Here is a 13,551-nt window from a genome sequence, read left to right on the forward strand (position 1 = left end):
TCGATTTTTAATAATTATTTTCTCTCAGTTTTTACACAGGAAGACACTAACAATATTCCAGTAATTAATTTTTATAGTGGGCTAGAAGAAGATAAATTATGTAACATCACAGTCACTAGTGAAATGGTTGTGAAGCAGATAGACAGACTGAAGCAAAATAAGTCGCCGGGTCCTGATGAGGTTTTTTCAAGGGTTCTTAAGGAATGCAAAATGGAACTCTGTGAACCATTAACTAATATTTTTAATTTATCTCTTCAAACAGGTGTAGTGTCTGATATGTGGAAGATGGCTAATGTAATTCCTATTTTTAAAACAGGGGACAAGTCGTTACCGTCAAATTACCGCCCAATAAGCCTGACCTCAATTGTAGGCAAATTACTAGAGTCAATTATAGCTGAGATTATAAGAAGCCATCTCGATAAGCATAGCTTGATTAATGATACTCAGCATGGATTCACAAGAGGCCGGTCTTGTCTAACTAATTTATTAACTTTCTTCAGTAAAGCTTTTGAGGCTGTTGACCACGATAAAGAATTTGATATTATTTACTTAGATTTTAGTAAGGCTTTTGATAGAGTTCCGCACCATAGACTGTTAAAGAAAGTGGCAGCTCATGGCATTGGGGGAAAAGTGCTCTCGTGGATCGAGTCATGGCTCACTGACAGGAAGCAGAGAGTGTCCATAAATGGGGTTAAATCCGAGTGGGGATCTGTAACAAGTGGCGTTCCACAGGGATCAGTCTTGGGCCCGTTGTTATTTATAATATATATCAATGATCTTGATGAGGGAATTACTAGTGATATGAGCAAATTCGCCGATGACACAAAGATAGGTAGGATAATTGATTCAAACGTAGATGTTATGGAACTTCAGGAGGATTTAAACAAACTCTATTCTTGGTCAGAAAAGTGGCAGATGCAGTTCAATGTAGATAAATTCAAGGTTTTGAAGCTTGGGAGTGCCCATAACCCTAGTACTTATAAGTTAAATGATGTAGAACTTAGCCATACAGATTGCGAAAAGGACTTGGGGGTTATGGTGAGCAGCAACCTTAAACCAAGACAGCAATGCCTAAGCGTACGTAATAAGGCAAATAGATTATTGGGATTTATATCAAGAAGTGTAAGCAACAGAAGTCCAGAGGTCATACTGCAGCTTTATACATCATTAGTAAGGCCTCACCTAGATTATGCAGCTCAGTTCTGGTCTCCATATTACAGAATGGACATAAATTCGTTAGAAAACATTCAGCGTAGGATGACTAAATTAATACATAGCACTAGAAATCTTCCTTATGAAGAAAGATTGAAGACTCTTAAGTTACATTCACTTGTTAGACGAAGAATGAGGGGAGACCTGATCGAAGTGTATAAGTGGAAGATAGGTATTAATAAAGGGGATATTAATAAGGTCTTGAGGATGTCTCTCCAAGAGAGAACCCGCAGTAATGGATTTAAATTAGATAAGTTTAGATTTAGAAAGGACATAGGAAAGTATTGGTTTGGAAATAGGGTAGTTGATGAGTGGAACAGTCTACCTAGTTGGGTTATTGAGGCTAGGACTTTGGGTAGTTTCAAATTTAGGTTGGATAAGTACATGAGTGGGAGGGGTTGGATTTGAGTGGGACTTTCACATCAGAGCTTATTTCTTGGGTGGCATTGAAAATTGGGTTGGGCAAATGTTTTGTTAGTGGGATGAATTGTAAAGGACCTGCCTAGTATGGGCCAACAGGCCTCCTGCAGTGTTCCTCCTTTCTTATGTTCTTATGTGTGCCAGGACAGTACCATATATGAATTATGAGAGGATGGCAGCATGTGCCATAAGTAGTACAAGTGTCAGCTGAGCGTCAATAGTACATGGCAACGATGTCAGGGATGTCCTAAACAATTAAAAGATTTACAGTATACAGATGGAGTATTACAACTGACTCAGGAGTGTTAAGATGGTGCCAGATGGCAACACCGAGTGCCAGGGTTTGGAAACCAGGTTAGAAATTCAAAGTAGAATACCAAGAAGAGTCCCAAGTTAGCCCAGGTGCAATGCTGCCAGAATATGAAAGAAAAGATCACTGAAAAGTGTTAGGAATGTGTAAGAAGAATGTTAGAGACTGATAATAATAAATTGTAATTATTATTATCATTATATTATTAAGTCACATAAAATAAAAAGTTATAACCTCAACTTGGATTATTTCTCTTTTATGAAAGGCGTAAAGAATTTGTATTATTATGTTAAAGACATTATTCCATCAGTATTTACCTAGCAGCCATATAATTATGATAACCAGTACTCTCGTTAAATTATTTATCGTAATTATGGAAGTGTGTGGGTGGCGGTGACGCCATAGTGGAATTATTCGCTACAGTAACTCGGGGCGGACGTAATTTTTTTTCTCTCCGAGAACACCCACCCCGACCCACCACAACCCCCCATTAAGGCCGCACATTTAACAAACTCATGGGAATATATGATTTCCGCCTCGCTGCTAGTCGTCTTCGAAAATAGCAACATTGAAACTAGTTTCACAATGGACGGAGGCGTCAGTAAACCCCTAGTCATCGCTGTTGCCTTTCACAACCCACATGTGAATCTCCATCCACTCGTGTTCGTGTTCACATTGTCAGGAATGTGTAGCTTCCCCGAATAAGATACTCATTTCCATTGTTGCGATCAGCGTCGCATTATATTTTGACGCCGTAATGACTTCTCCATATTCAGGTTCACTGAGTTACGATAACAAGTTTTGAAAACGTCGATCTATGGTAAAATTTGACTTCAGAATGCGTGATAAATGTGTCACTGCTACTGACTAGCGCAGCAATTGCAATACTTTGTGGCTCCCTTATATAAGTGTACACAGAGACAATGCACATTGTGGCCGCCAGTAACGTTGCTTCACAAGTAATAACGGAAGGAAGGAAGAGAACCAGAGGATGACCCAAGACAACTGAAGATGTCTCAGTGACCCAGAATAATGACGGCTGAGCAGAGTGAAGAAGGGTGACGTTGTTGTTCTCGTTTCTGTTCTTGTTCTTCTTTCTGCTTTTGTTGCTACTGTTCGTCTCTGTCAGTGTAAGTTTTCTGATTCCCTCCCCCCCCCCCCAAAAAAAAAGTATCTTCTGTATAGAAGTAGTTGTGTCTAAGAGACATGGAGGAGCGACACTTAATTTGGGATTTTGTAAAATACATTTGTTAGTGAAACATTTGAAAAACATACAAGCATTTCGAGGAGTTTGTGAATATTAGACCACTGACTCTGCTTGTGAAGTCACTCTGCTTGTGGAGCCACTCTGCTTGTGTAACCACTCTGCTTGTGGAGTCACTCTGCATGTGAAGTCACTCTGCTTGTGGAGCCACTCTGCTTGTGTAACCACTCTGCTTGTGGAGTCACTCTGCTTGTGAAGTCACTCTGCTTGTGGGGCCACTCTGCTTGTGGAGCCACTCTGCTTGTGTAACCACTCTGCTTGTGGAGTCACTCTGCATGTGAAGTCACTCTGCTTGTGGAGCCACTCTGCTTGTGTAACCACTCTGCTTGTGGAGTCACTCTGCTTGTGAAGTCACTCTGCTTGTGGAGCCACTCTGCTTGTGTAACCACTCTGCTTGTGGAGTCACTCTGCTTGTGAAGTCACTCTGCTTGTGGAGCCACTCTGCTTGTGTAACCACTCTGCTTGTGGAGTCACTCTGCTTGTGAAGTCACTCTGCTTGTGGAGCCACTCTGCTTGTGTAACCACTCTGCTTGTGGAGTCACTCTGCTTGTGAAGTCACTCTGCTTGTGGAGCCACTCTGCTTGTGTAACCACTCTGCTTGTGCAGTCACTCTGCTTGTGGAGTCACTCTGCTTGTGGAGCCACTCTGCTTGTGTAACCACTCTGCTTGTGGAGCCACTCTGCTTGTGTAACCACTCTGCTTGTGGAGTCACTCTGCTTGTGTAACCACTCTGCTTGTGGAGTCACTCTGCTTGTGTAACCACTCTGCTTGTGGAGTCACTCTGCTTGTGTAACCACTTTGCTTGTGGAGTCACTCTGCTTGTGGAGTCACTCTGCTTGTGGAGCCACTCTGCTTGTGTAACCACTCTGCTTGTGGAGCCACTCTGCTTGTGGAGCCACTCTGCTTGTGTAACCACTCTGCTTGTGGAGTCACTCTGCTTGTGAAGTCACTCTGCTTGTGTAACCACTTTGCAGTCACTCTGCTTGTGGAGTCACTCTGCTTGTGAAGTCACTCTGCTTGTGGAGCCACTCAGCTTGTGAAGTCACTCTATTTGTGGAGTCCCTCTTCCTGTGTAGCTACTCTGCTTGTGGAGTCACTCTGCATGTGGAGTCACTCTGCTTGTGGAGTCACTCTGCTTGTGGAGTCACTCTACTTGTGAAGTCACTCTGCTTGTGGAGCCACTCTGCTTGTGGAGCCACTCTGCTTGTAGAGTCACTCTGCTTGTGGAGCCACTCTGCTTGTGAAGTCACTCTGCCTGTGAAATCACTCTGCTTGTGAAGTCACTCTGCTTGTGGTGTCACTCTGCTTGTGGAGCCACTCTGCTTGTGGAGCCACTCTGCTTGTGAAGTCACTCTGCCTGTGAAATCACTCTGCTTGTGAAGTCACTCTGCCTGTGAAATCACTCTGCTTGTTGAGCACTCTGCTTATGGAGTCACTCTGCTTGTGGAGCCACTCTGCTTGTGAAGTCACTCTGCCTGTGAAATCACTCTGCTTGTGGAGTCACTCTGCTTGTGGAGCCACTCTGCTTGTGAAGTCACTCTGCCTGTGAAATCACTCTGCTTGTGGAGCACTCTGCTTGTGGAGTCACTCTGCTTGTGAAGTCACTCTGCTTGGTAAGTCACTCTACTTGTGGAGTCACTCTGCTTGTGGAGTCACTCTGCTTGTGAAGTCACTCTGCTTGTGGAGTCACTCTGCTTGTGGAGCCACTCTGTTTGTGAAGTCACTCTGCTTGTGAAGTCACTCTGCTTGTGAAGTCACTCTGCTTGTGAAGTCACTGCTTGTGAAGTCACTCTGCTTGTGGAGTCACTCTTCTTGTGAAGTCACTCTACTTGTGAAGTCACTCTGCTTGTGGAGTCACTCTGCTTGTGGAGTCACACTGCTTGTGGAGTCACTCTGCTTGTGGAGTCACTCTTCTTGTGAATTCACTCTGCTTGTGAAGTCACTCTGCTTGTGAAGTTACTCTGCTTGTGGAGTCACTCTACTTGTGAAGTCACTATTTGTAACCTGGAGTTCGTGAATATTAGAAAGCTCTCTAGTCATCTGCGTGCAGTGCCAATCAGTGTGTGTGGTTCCACTCTGTGGGTGGTGCCACTCTGTGTGTGGTGCCACTCTATGTGTGGTGCTATTTTGTGTGTGGTGCCACTCTGTGTGTGGTTCCATTCTGTGTGTGGTGCCACTCAGTGTGTGGTGACACTCTGTGTGTGGTGCCACTAAGTGTTTTGTGCTATTGTGTGTGGTGCCACTCTGTGCGTGGTGCCACTCTGTGTGTGGTGCTATTCTGTGTGTGGTGCCACTCTGTGTGGTGCCACTCTGTGTGTGGTGCCACTCTGTTTGTTGAGCTACTCTGTGTGAGGTGCTATTCTGTGTGTGGTGCCACTCTGTGTGAAGTGCTATTCTGTGGGTGGTGCCACTCTGTGTGTGGTGCCACTCTGTTTGTGGTGAGACTCTGTGTGTGGTGCCACTCTGTGTGTGGTGCCACTCTGTGTGTGGTGCCACTCTGTGTGTGGTGCCACTCTGTGTGTGGTGCCACTCTGTTTGTGGTGAGACTCTGTGTGTGGTGCCACTCTGTGTGTGGTGCCACTCTGTGTGTGGTGCCACTCTGTGTGTGGGGCCACTCTGTGTGTGGTGCCACTCTGTGTATGATGCCACTCTGTGTGTGGTGCTACTCTGTGTGTGGTGCCACTCTGTGTGTGGTGCCACTCTGTGTGTGGTGTCACTCTGTGTGTGGAGCCACTCTGTGTGTGGTGCCACTCTGTGTGTGGGGCTACTCTATGTGTGATGCCACTCTGTGCGTGATGCTACCCTGTGTATGGGGCCACTCTGTGTGTGGTGCTACTCTGTGTGTGGGGCCACTCTGTGCGTGGTGCCACTCTGTGTTTGGTGCCACTCTGTGTGTGGTGCTATTCTGTGTGTGGTGCCACTCTGTGTGTGGTGCCACTCTGTGTGTGAGGTGCTATTCTATGTGTGGTGCCACTCTGTGTGAGGTGCTATTCTGTGTGTGGTGCCACTCTGTGTGTGGTGCCACTCTGTGTGTGGTGCCACTCTGTGTGCGGGGCCACTCTGTGTGTGGTGCCACTCTGTGTGAGGTGCTATTCTGTGTGTGGTGCTATTCTGTGGGTGGTGCCATTCTGTGTGTGGTACCACTCTGTATGTGGTGCCACTCAGTGTGTGGTGCCACTCTGTGAGTTGGGCCACTCTGCGTGTGGGCTCACTCTGTGTGTGTTGCCACTCAGTATGTGGTACCACTCTGTGTGTGGTGGCACTCTGTGTGTGGTGGCCCTCTGTGTGTGGTGCCACTCTGTGTGCGGGGCCACTCTGTGTGTGGTGCCACTCTATGTGTGGGGCCACTCTGTGTGTGGTGCCACTCTGTGTGCATGGCACCACACACAGTGGAAATCTGTGGCTCGTGTCGTACCACTGGTTGTGTCAAGGCTGACTTTGTATCATGCGTTTATTTTGTGTGAATATTAACCTAACTACTTACTAATCTTCACAATCAAGGTGACACCGAAGACTACTCTGGTGATTACCATGATTAACACCTATGATCACACTGATCTTCCTCCACTTCGACTCAGGTTATCTTCTAATATATATATATATATATATATATATATATATATATATATATATATATATATATATATATATATATATATATATATATATATATATATATATATATATATATATATATATATATATATATATATATATATATATATATATATATATATATATATATATATATAAAGAGAGAGTACTATGTATTTCGATATCAATAAAAGGTCATCGTCAGCAGTAATGGAGAGGAAGCAATTTATTCAAGAATTAGGTCATATGATCTGACGGCGGAGGTGTGACATCAGGGATGTAGCAGTAATTGTGTTAGGTCTTCCTTGGCCTTGTGAGAGCTTATAATGCGAGGCTGTGATAATATCATAGAAGATTCTGTAATTTCTTGCTTATGCTTGCAGTTTGTTCCTTATACCTCATTATTATTGTTATGACTCAACGAAAATCAGTACAAACGTCAGACATTTAATATTATTCAAACTCAAGAAAATATACCAACCAAATTTATTCTGAACTTGAAGAGACTGAGTAAGATTAACCTACATTATAGTACCTTGTAGTTGATAAAACACAACTAGCATTAGGAAACTTGACTAAGACTACGTTCAGCACAACGAGCTTTATCAAGTTTGATCTATAAGACACCTGTGCAACACCTGTGCAACACCTGTGCAACACCTGGGTATCTTTGTTGTGCAGACGTCTGCCCAACTAGTGGTTTAATTAATTCAGTACAATAAACAATGAACAGTTACTGGAAATATTGGAAGACATGAAGTACTTAGAGGTGATAATTAGTTTCTCAGCCTTGACAGGAAGAGTTCACTTCATCTGTCTTGTCGCTCATATATCTTATTCATCTAATTGTCGGTTTTATTTATCATTAATATACGAAAAAGTCTCAATGAAGTTTCCAGTTGCTTCGTGTGTGTTTTTATCCATTACAACTACCATACTTCCCTCGGTATGGTTTGTTTGCAATCGTGTCATTACTATTTCGTGAGTCAAGTGTTTACTCACGCGGGTCTTAGTCATATGATGACCCGCTGATGGAGCTTTTGGTCATGTGACTGAGGTCTTCCGCTGGATTACCGGTTCACCCCTTTAAAAATTATGATTATGATTATAACCATTACGTCCTCAACAAACCAAGTATCCCAGGGCAGCAGAAATCAAGTGAAGCTAAGCTGCTCCCTAGCTACCACGTGACTTAACATCCACCAGGGTAGTTCCTGGGGTGTTCCACAGGCAGGATACTGTAAACATACTTTTTCAAACAAACGAATCACCCCGACCAAACTATCTATACCAAGTCATTCACTCCTTTACTTTGGAATTAATATATACAAGCGAACTTTTCCTCACAACGGTCCATGGCGGACCGAAGCCTGCGTCTGTAGTTTCCTGTCGACAGTGTGGAATTATGTGATTCGTTGTTCAATTTAGCGGCCACGACGGCTTGTGCAGTACTCACATGAGCGCTGCTCCCAGTAGTCTGCTCTCTAGAGCAGGACACCTAATGGACTACCCAGTATGTCCCCATACCCCCTTCCCCCTTCACCAGACTCAAAATCATCATCATCACCAGTAATACTTGGTACCAGTATAACTTCAAAAGATGACAATAGCTTTGTTTTAACTTTACATAGAGATAGCCAGTAACAGAACGGCTGAAATCACACACACCTATGCTAATTTCTGCCTTAGTATTTGTAATTTTTCGGTGTTGAAGTGATATATGAACGCTGACTCTTGTGAAGCAGTTCCTGTTGACCAGCTCTTGTGGACCACTCCTGTGGACCAACTCCTGTGGACCAACTCCTGTGGACCAACTCCTGTGGACCAACTCCTGTGGACCAACTCCTGTGGACCAACTCCTGTGGACCAACTCCTGTGGACCAACTCCTGTGGACCAACTCCTGTGGACCAACTCCTGTGGACCAACTCCTGTGGACCAACTCCTGTGGACCAACTCCTGTGGACCAACTCCTGTGGACCAACTCCTGTGGACCAACTCCTGTGGACCAACTCCTGTGTACTAGCTTCTGTGGACCAGCTCATGCACTGAGGCATCTTGGAAAGACAACCAGTTATTTCTTTTACTCACTTAAAGCTTATGGATCCTGACGTAACCAAGACGAATATAAATTCCTCAGCAATCATACTTATCTGTAAGAAATTCTCGTTCATTAACGAACAACACCGAAAGTCATTTCTGTATCATCACTCAGTGGCTGTTCTGCGCGTGGCATTGTTTTGGGAAAGTGTTAATTCACATTGGGACATCATATGTAGCGCCTTCCATATGTCGCTGTTACTGCGAATGTACTCTTGTCAGGAGCCATAATCTATCACCATAGTCTTCTTACAAAACACAAACTGTTACTGTACTCTTGTCACTGTATTCTTCCCTTAAAAAAACATACTCTCATTGTACGCTTTTAGTAAAGCTCGTAGATTTATGATGAGCATCATTACTAATGTACACACAAGTGACTTCGTCATGTCTTGGTGTGTTTCTACCTGGTGCTGATCTTCGTGGCATATCAGTCACCGCTGCGGGATACCTCAGGTCCTCGTGGCATATCAGTCACCGCTGCGGGATACCTCAGGTCCTCGTGGCATATCAGTCACCGCTGCGGGATACCTCAGGTCCTCGTGGCATATCAGTCATCGCTGCGGGATATCTCAGGTCCTCGTGGCATATCAGTCGCTGCTGCGGGATACCTCAGATCCGCCTGGCATATCAGTCACTGCTGTGGGATACCTCAGATCCTCCTGGCATACCAGTCACCGCTATGGGATACCTCAGGTCCTCGTGGTATTCCAAAACCTTTTGACACGGTTCACGGATCGTATAGTTCTTACCAACAGTTGTCTAATTTCCATCATGAGCTATAATAATCATTTTAATAATATTATAATAAAGAATGTGAAACACAGTAATGTTATGATCAGTACTATGAGAATATTGTAACTGTAACCAACGCTATAATTAATCACACAAATGATAATAATATTAGGATCAACACCGTGAAGAACATTTCCACACAGTGGTCCAGTAATTTCTGCAGTTCTCCACACACCCACGACTCATCACATTCCAAAGATTTCACCTGCCTTACCTCCAGTCTCCTGTCACTATGAAATATATTTGCAATTTGTATCCTCTGCATTACTTGATAAAGATCTTAACACATCAGAAGGTAGTCCCAATAAAAGTCTTTCTGAAAACGTGTCATTTCTTCACTATTCTTGGCTGATTGCCATTTGAATTCAATTTGTCAGACGCTGATGCAACATGAAGCCTTTATTCAGAAGATGCGACCCACTATTTATGAAAGTTTGTAGTTTTTGCACTAGACACCATTTTCTACAAAATGTATTAAAATTGGTACCTTCGTTCCTCCTTTACCACTCCAGTGTTACCTTGAAGAGTATGCCGCCATACTTTACAATAACATCGAGGAAGCTTTTCGTAAAGCTTGACAAATGGGACCTAATCTTGGATGAACGTACGACTGAACATATAATGTTAGTTTCCGAAGTCAACGAACGCCAAAGAAGAAATCTGCTAACACAGAACCGGACAAAAGACAGGAAGACTCGACGTCATTGACATAAGTGACTGTAACATACCTGTAGCTTTCTTCGGAACCTTCCATACCTAAACTACCTATACAGTAAACCACGGCTACAAGCCATTTTACATGGACTTTTATTTTGGCAATAAAGTTATACAGGAATAAGGCAAATATAACGTCCGGAAATTAGGCAGCATTTCAACATAGTAGTCCAGTATACCTCCTACGGTACTCCACAGTATACCTTTTGCTGTACTCCACAGTATACCTTTTGCTGTACTCCACAGTATACCTCTTGCTGTACTCCGCAGTATACTACTTGCTATACTCTACAGTGCACCTTCTCCGGTACCCCATAGTGTACCTTCTCTAGTACTCCACAGTATGCCTCCTCCAGTACTCCACATTATATCTCCTGCAATACTCCAGTTCACCTCTTGCAATAATCCACATTGTACTTCCTGCAATATTTCGCAGACCCACGATTCATCACATATAACCCTTAAACTGTCCAAACAGATCTACTTTCACATGCGTAGTGCTCCAAAAGTAGATCTACGTTTTTCTTACATATTTTCAAATATAACAAAAAAAAAGTAGATCAAAGTTTTTTTACACGTTTTCAAATGTAAAAAAAAAAAAACTACTTTTTTTACATACTTTCAAATGTTGAAAAAACGTAGATCTACGTTTGGACAGTTTGAGGGTTAAATAAGGTCACTCGCCACACCTCGCCTACCAAGAAACTCGTACACACGTGAAGTTTGTATCTTCTATATAACGTGGGGAAAGATCTTAATTCACCGGTTCGTTGTGCCAATATATGTTCTCTCAGCAAACACGTGTCTTCCTCATAAACACAGTAGTGTTAGGCATATGGACACATGAGCAATTAATAAGACATTTACTGAGGCTACATTTCGCTCACCAGTTTTGTCAAGGCAATACAGACACATTGATGTTATCTTATCATCGGCAGATGTGTACATTTACCAAACATATTGATGGTAGTCTTACCAGTAATTAACCCAAGAAATGTTAAGTTCATCATTTACCAAGAATAATGTAAATGTTCAACATTAAGAATCGCAATAATGTTATAATTAACACGATGAGATGAGCTGTATTAACGCAATGACTTGCCAAGATAATATTAAGACCCCTGGGTGGGTGGTTATAGTCGTGATGGCGCTCGTAAGAGCTAAGAGATTTTGCAATTACACACAAATTTCCTGGTGTACTTGCGGCGAGAGAGGTCACGATGTTCCTGTCACACTGACAGTTGAAGTGACCTCACGGGAACCAGAGTTAGTGAGCAGTTTATGTTAGACTGTCAGAGTAACTCAGTGTCAGTACGTAGACGCCTATAACTCTTCATGTGGCCAAAGACTAAAAAAAAGTTGTAATATATATATATATATATATATATATATATATATATATATATATATATATATATATATATATATATATATATATATATATATATATATATATATATATATATATAACACTAAATATCTCGATCACTAGCAACACAGAGTATTTTCAAAATGTGGATTTACGTAGTAATTTATAAGAACGATTTTATTCTTTTTCTTCAGTATTATACAAGTTTATATAAGAAACGTTAAAAAAAAAAAGAACGAATGGTTCTCTCTACTGTATATGAACATCCAAAATCATGAATCTTAGTGGCACTGAAATGAGTGACTTTTATACAGGCGATTTGTAAGTGAAATGAAGGAGGTGGTATGAGACATGATATACCATTTGCTTGCTAAGATAAACAGATGAGCTATAACACTGTTACACTCAGCTACCATCATGGCTCTAACACCATCACTCAGCCATCATCAGGACTGTAACATCACCATCACTCAGCTACCATCATGGCTCTAACACCATCACTCAGCCACCATCATGGCAGCCACTGCTGTGAACCATACACTCGATATTATTACTACTCATCTCCACCGCATATCTGCCCGCCCGTACATCGTAATGTCTGCACACCTACAAGTACACAACCACACGCTCGTGTGATGCTGAACAATCACCGACAAACTGCCTCCCTCACTAAGAGTTGGGTCACTGAAATGGGTCATTGAGGTGGACTGTTGAGATGGGTCATTGAGGTGGGTCATCAAGGAGAATAGGCATGATGAGTCTGTGAGGCTGAGGAGGCCACGAGGGTCATTCTGGGTCAGATACTGTCTCCCCTCACCAGCTGCTGATATCTCTCTCTCACACACACACACACACACACACACACACACACACACACACACATACACATACAGAGACGGGGACAGTAAGAGAGTGCAAATGGATCTGGACAAACTTCTGGGTTGGTCAGATAACTACAGTAGTTGCCGGAATTCAACCCCAGCAAATGCGCAGTTATGAAGATTGAGGAAGGGGCCAGAACACCGGACACGAAGTATAGACTCGGGGGACAGACGCTGCAGACTTCACTCAAGGAGAAAGATCTAGGAGAGAACATAGTGCCTAGCATATCGCCAGAAGCTCATATCAAGTGAATAACTGTTGTTGTGAATGCTTGCCTGTCATATCTGAGAGCGGCCTTCAGGAATCTCAATAGGCATTTCGGGCACTTTAAATAACATACGCCAGGTCTAAAGAAAGGAGGAGAGGAGCACTACAGTAGGCTTACTGGCCATCGCTAGGTAAGAAACAAAAAGCAGATAAAGAGAAAGTCAAAAGACAAGAAAAGTGAAAGACAGAAGGCAGATTAAGAGATAAAGAGAGAAAGTAAAGGTCTGGTTAAATCATGAGTGTTCTGAATCTGTACTGAGAAAAGCAGGACTCTACTGAAAGTAAACTGGATTTAAGAGTCATGTTGTGTACAAGGGGGTGATTCAACAACAACAAGGCGTCCATAGAAGCTGGAAGAAGGGTAGATTGTTAAAGCAGAGGACCAGTTTAATAGGCAGTCTGAGATCTATATACGTACATGAGAGAAAAGATCATTGTAGCGTCAGCAAGGCGAGCACTTCTTTTGAATTCTTTAATAAGTCCATCACGAAGAGTGGTGCCAGTTTCACTAATGTACTGGAGAGGGCAGGAGAAACAAGAAATGAAAAAAAAAAGACACCGGAAACATCAGTGTGGAAAAGTAGGGATTAAATTACCACGCACTGTATTAATTTGACTAAATTCAG

This window comes from Cherax quadricarinatus, chromosome 14 (genome assembly GCF_038502225.1).
Source record: "Cherax quadricarinatus isolate ZL_2023a chromosome 14, ASM3850222v1, whole genome shotgun sequence".
In the NCBI taxonomy this organism is placed as follows: Eukaryota; Metazoa; Arthropoda; class Malacostraca; order Decapoda; family Parastacidae; genus Cherax; species Cherax quadricarinatus.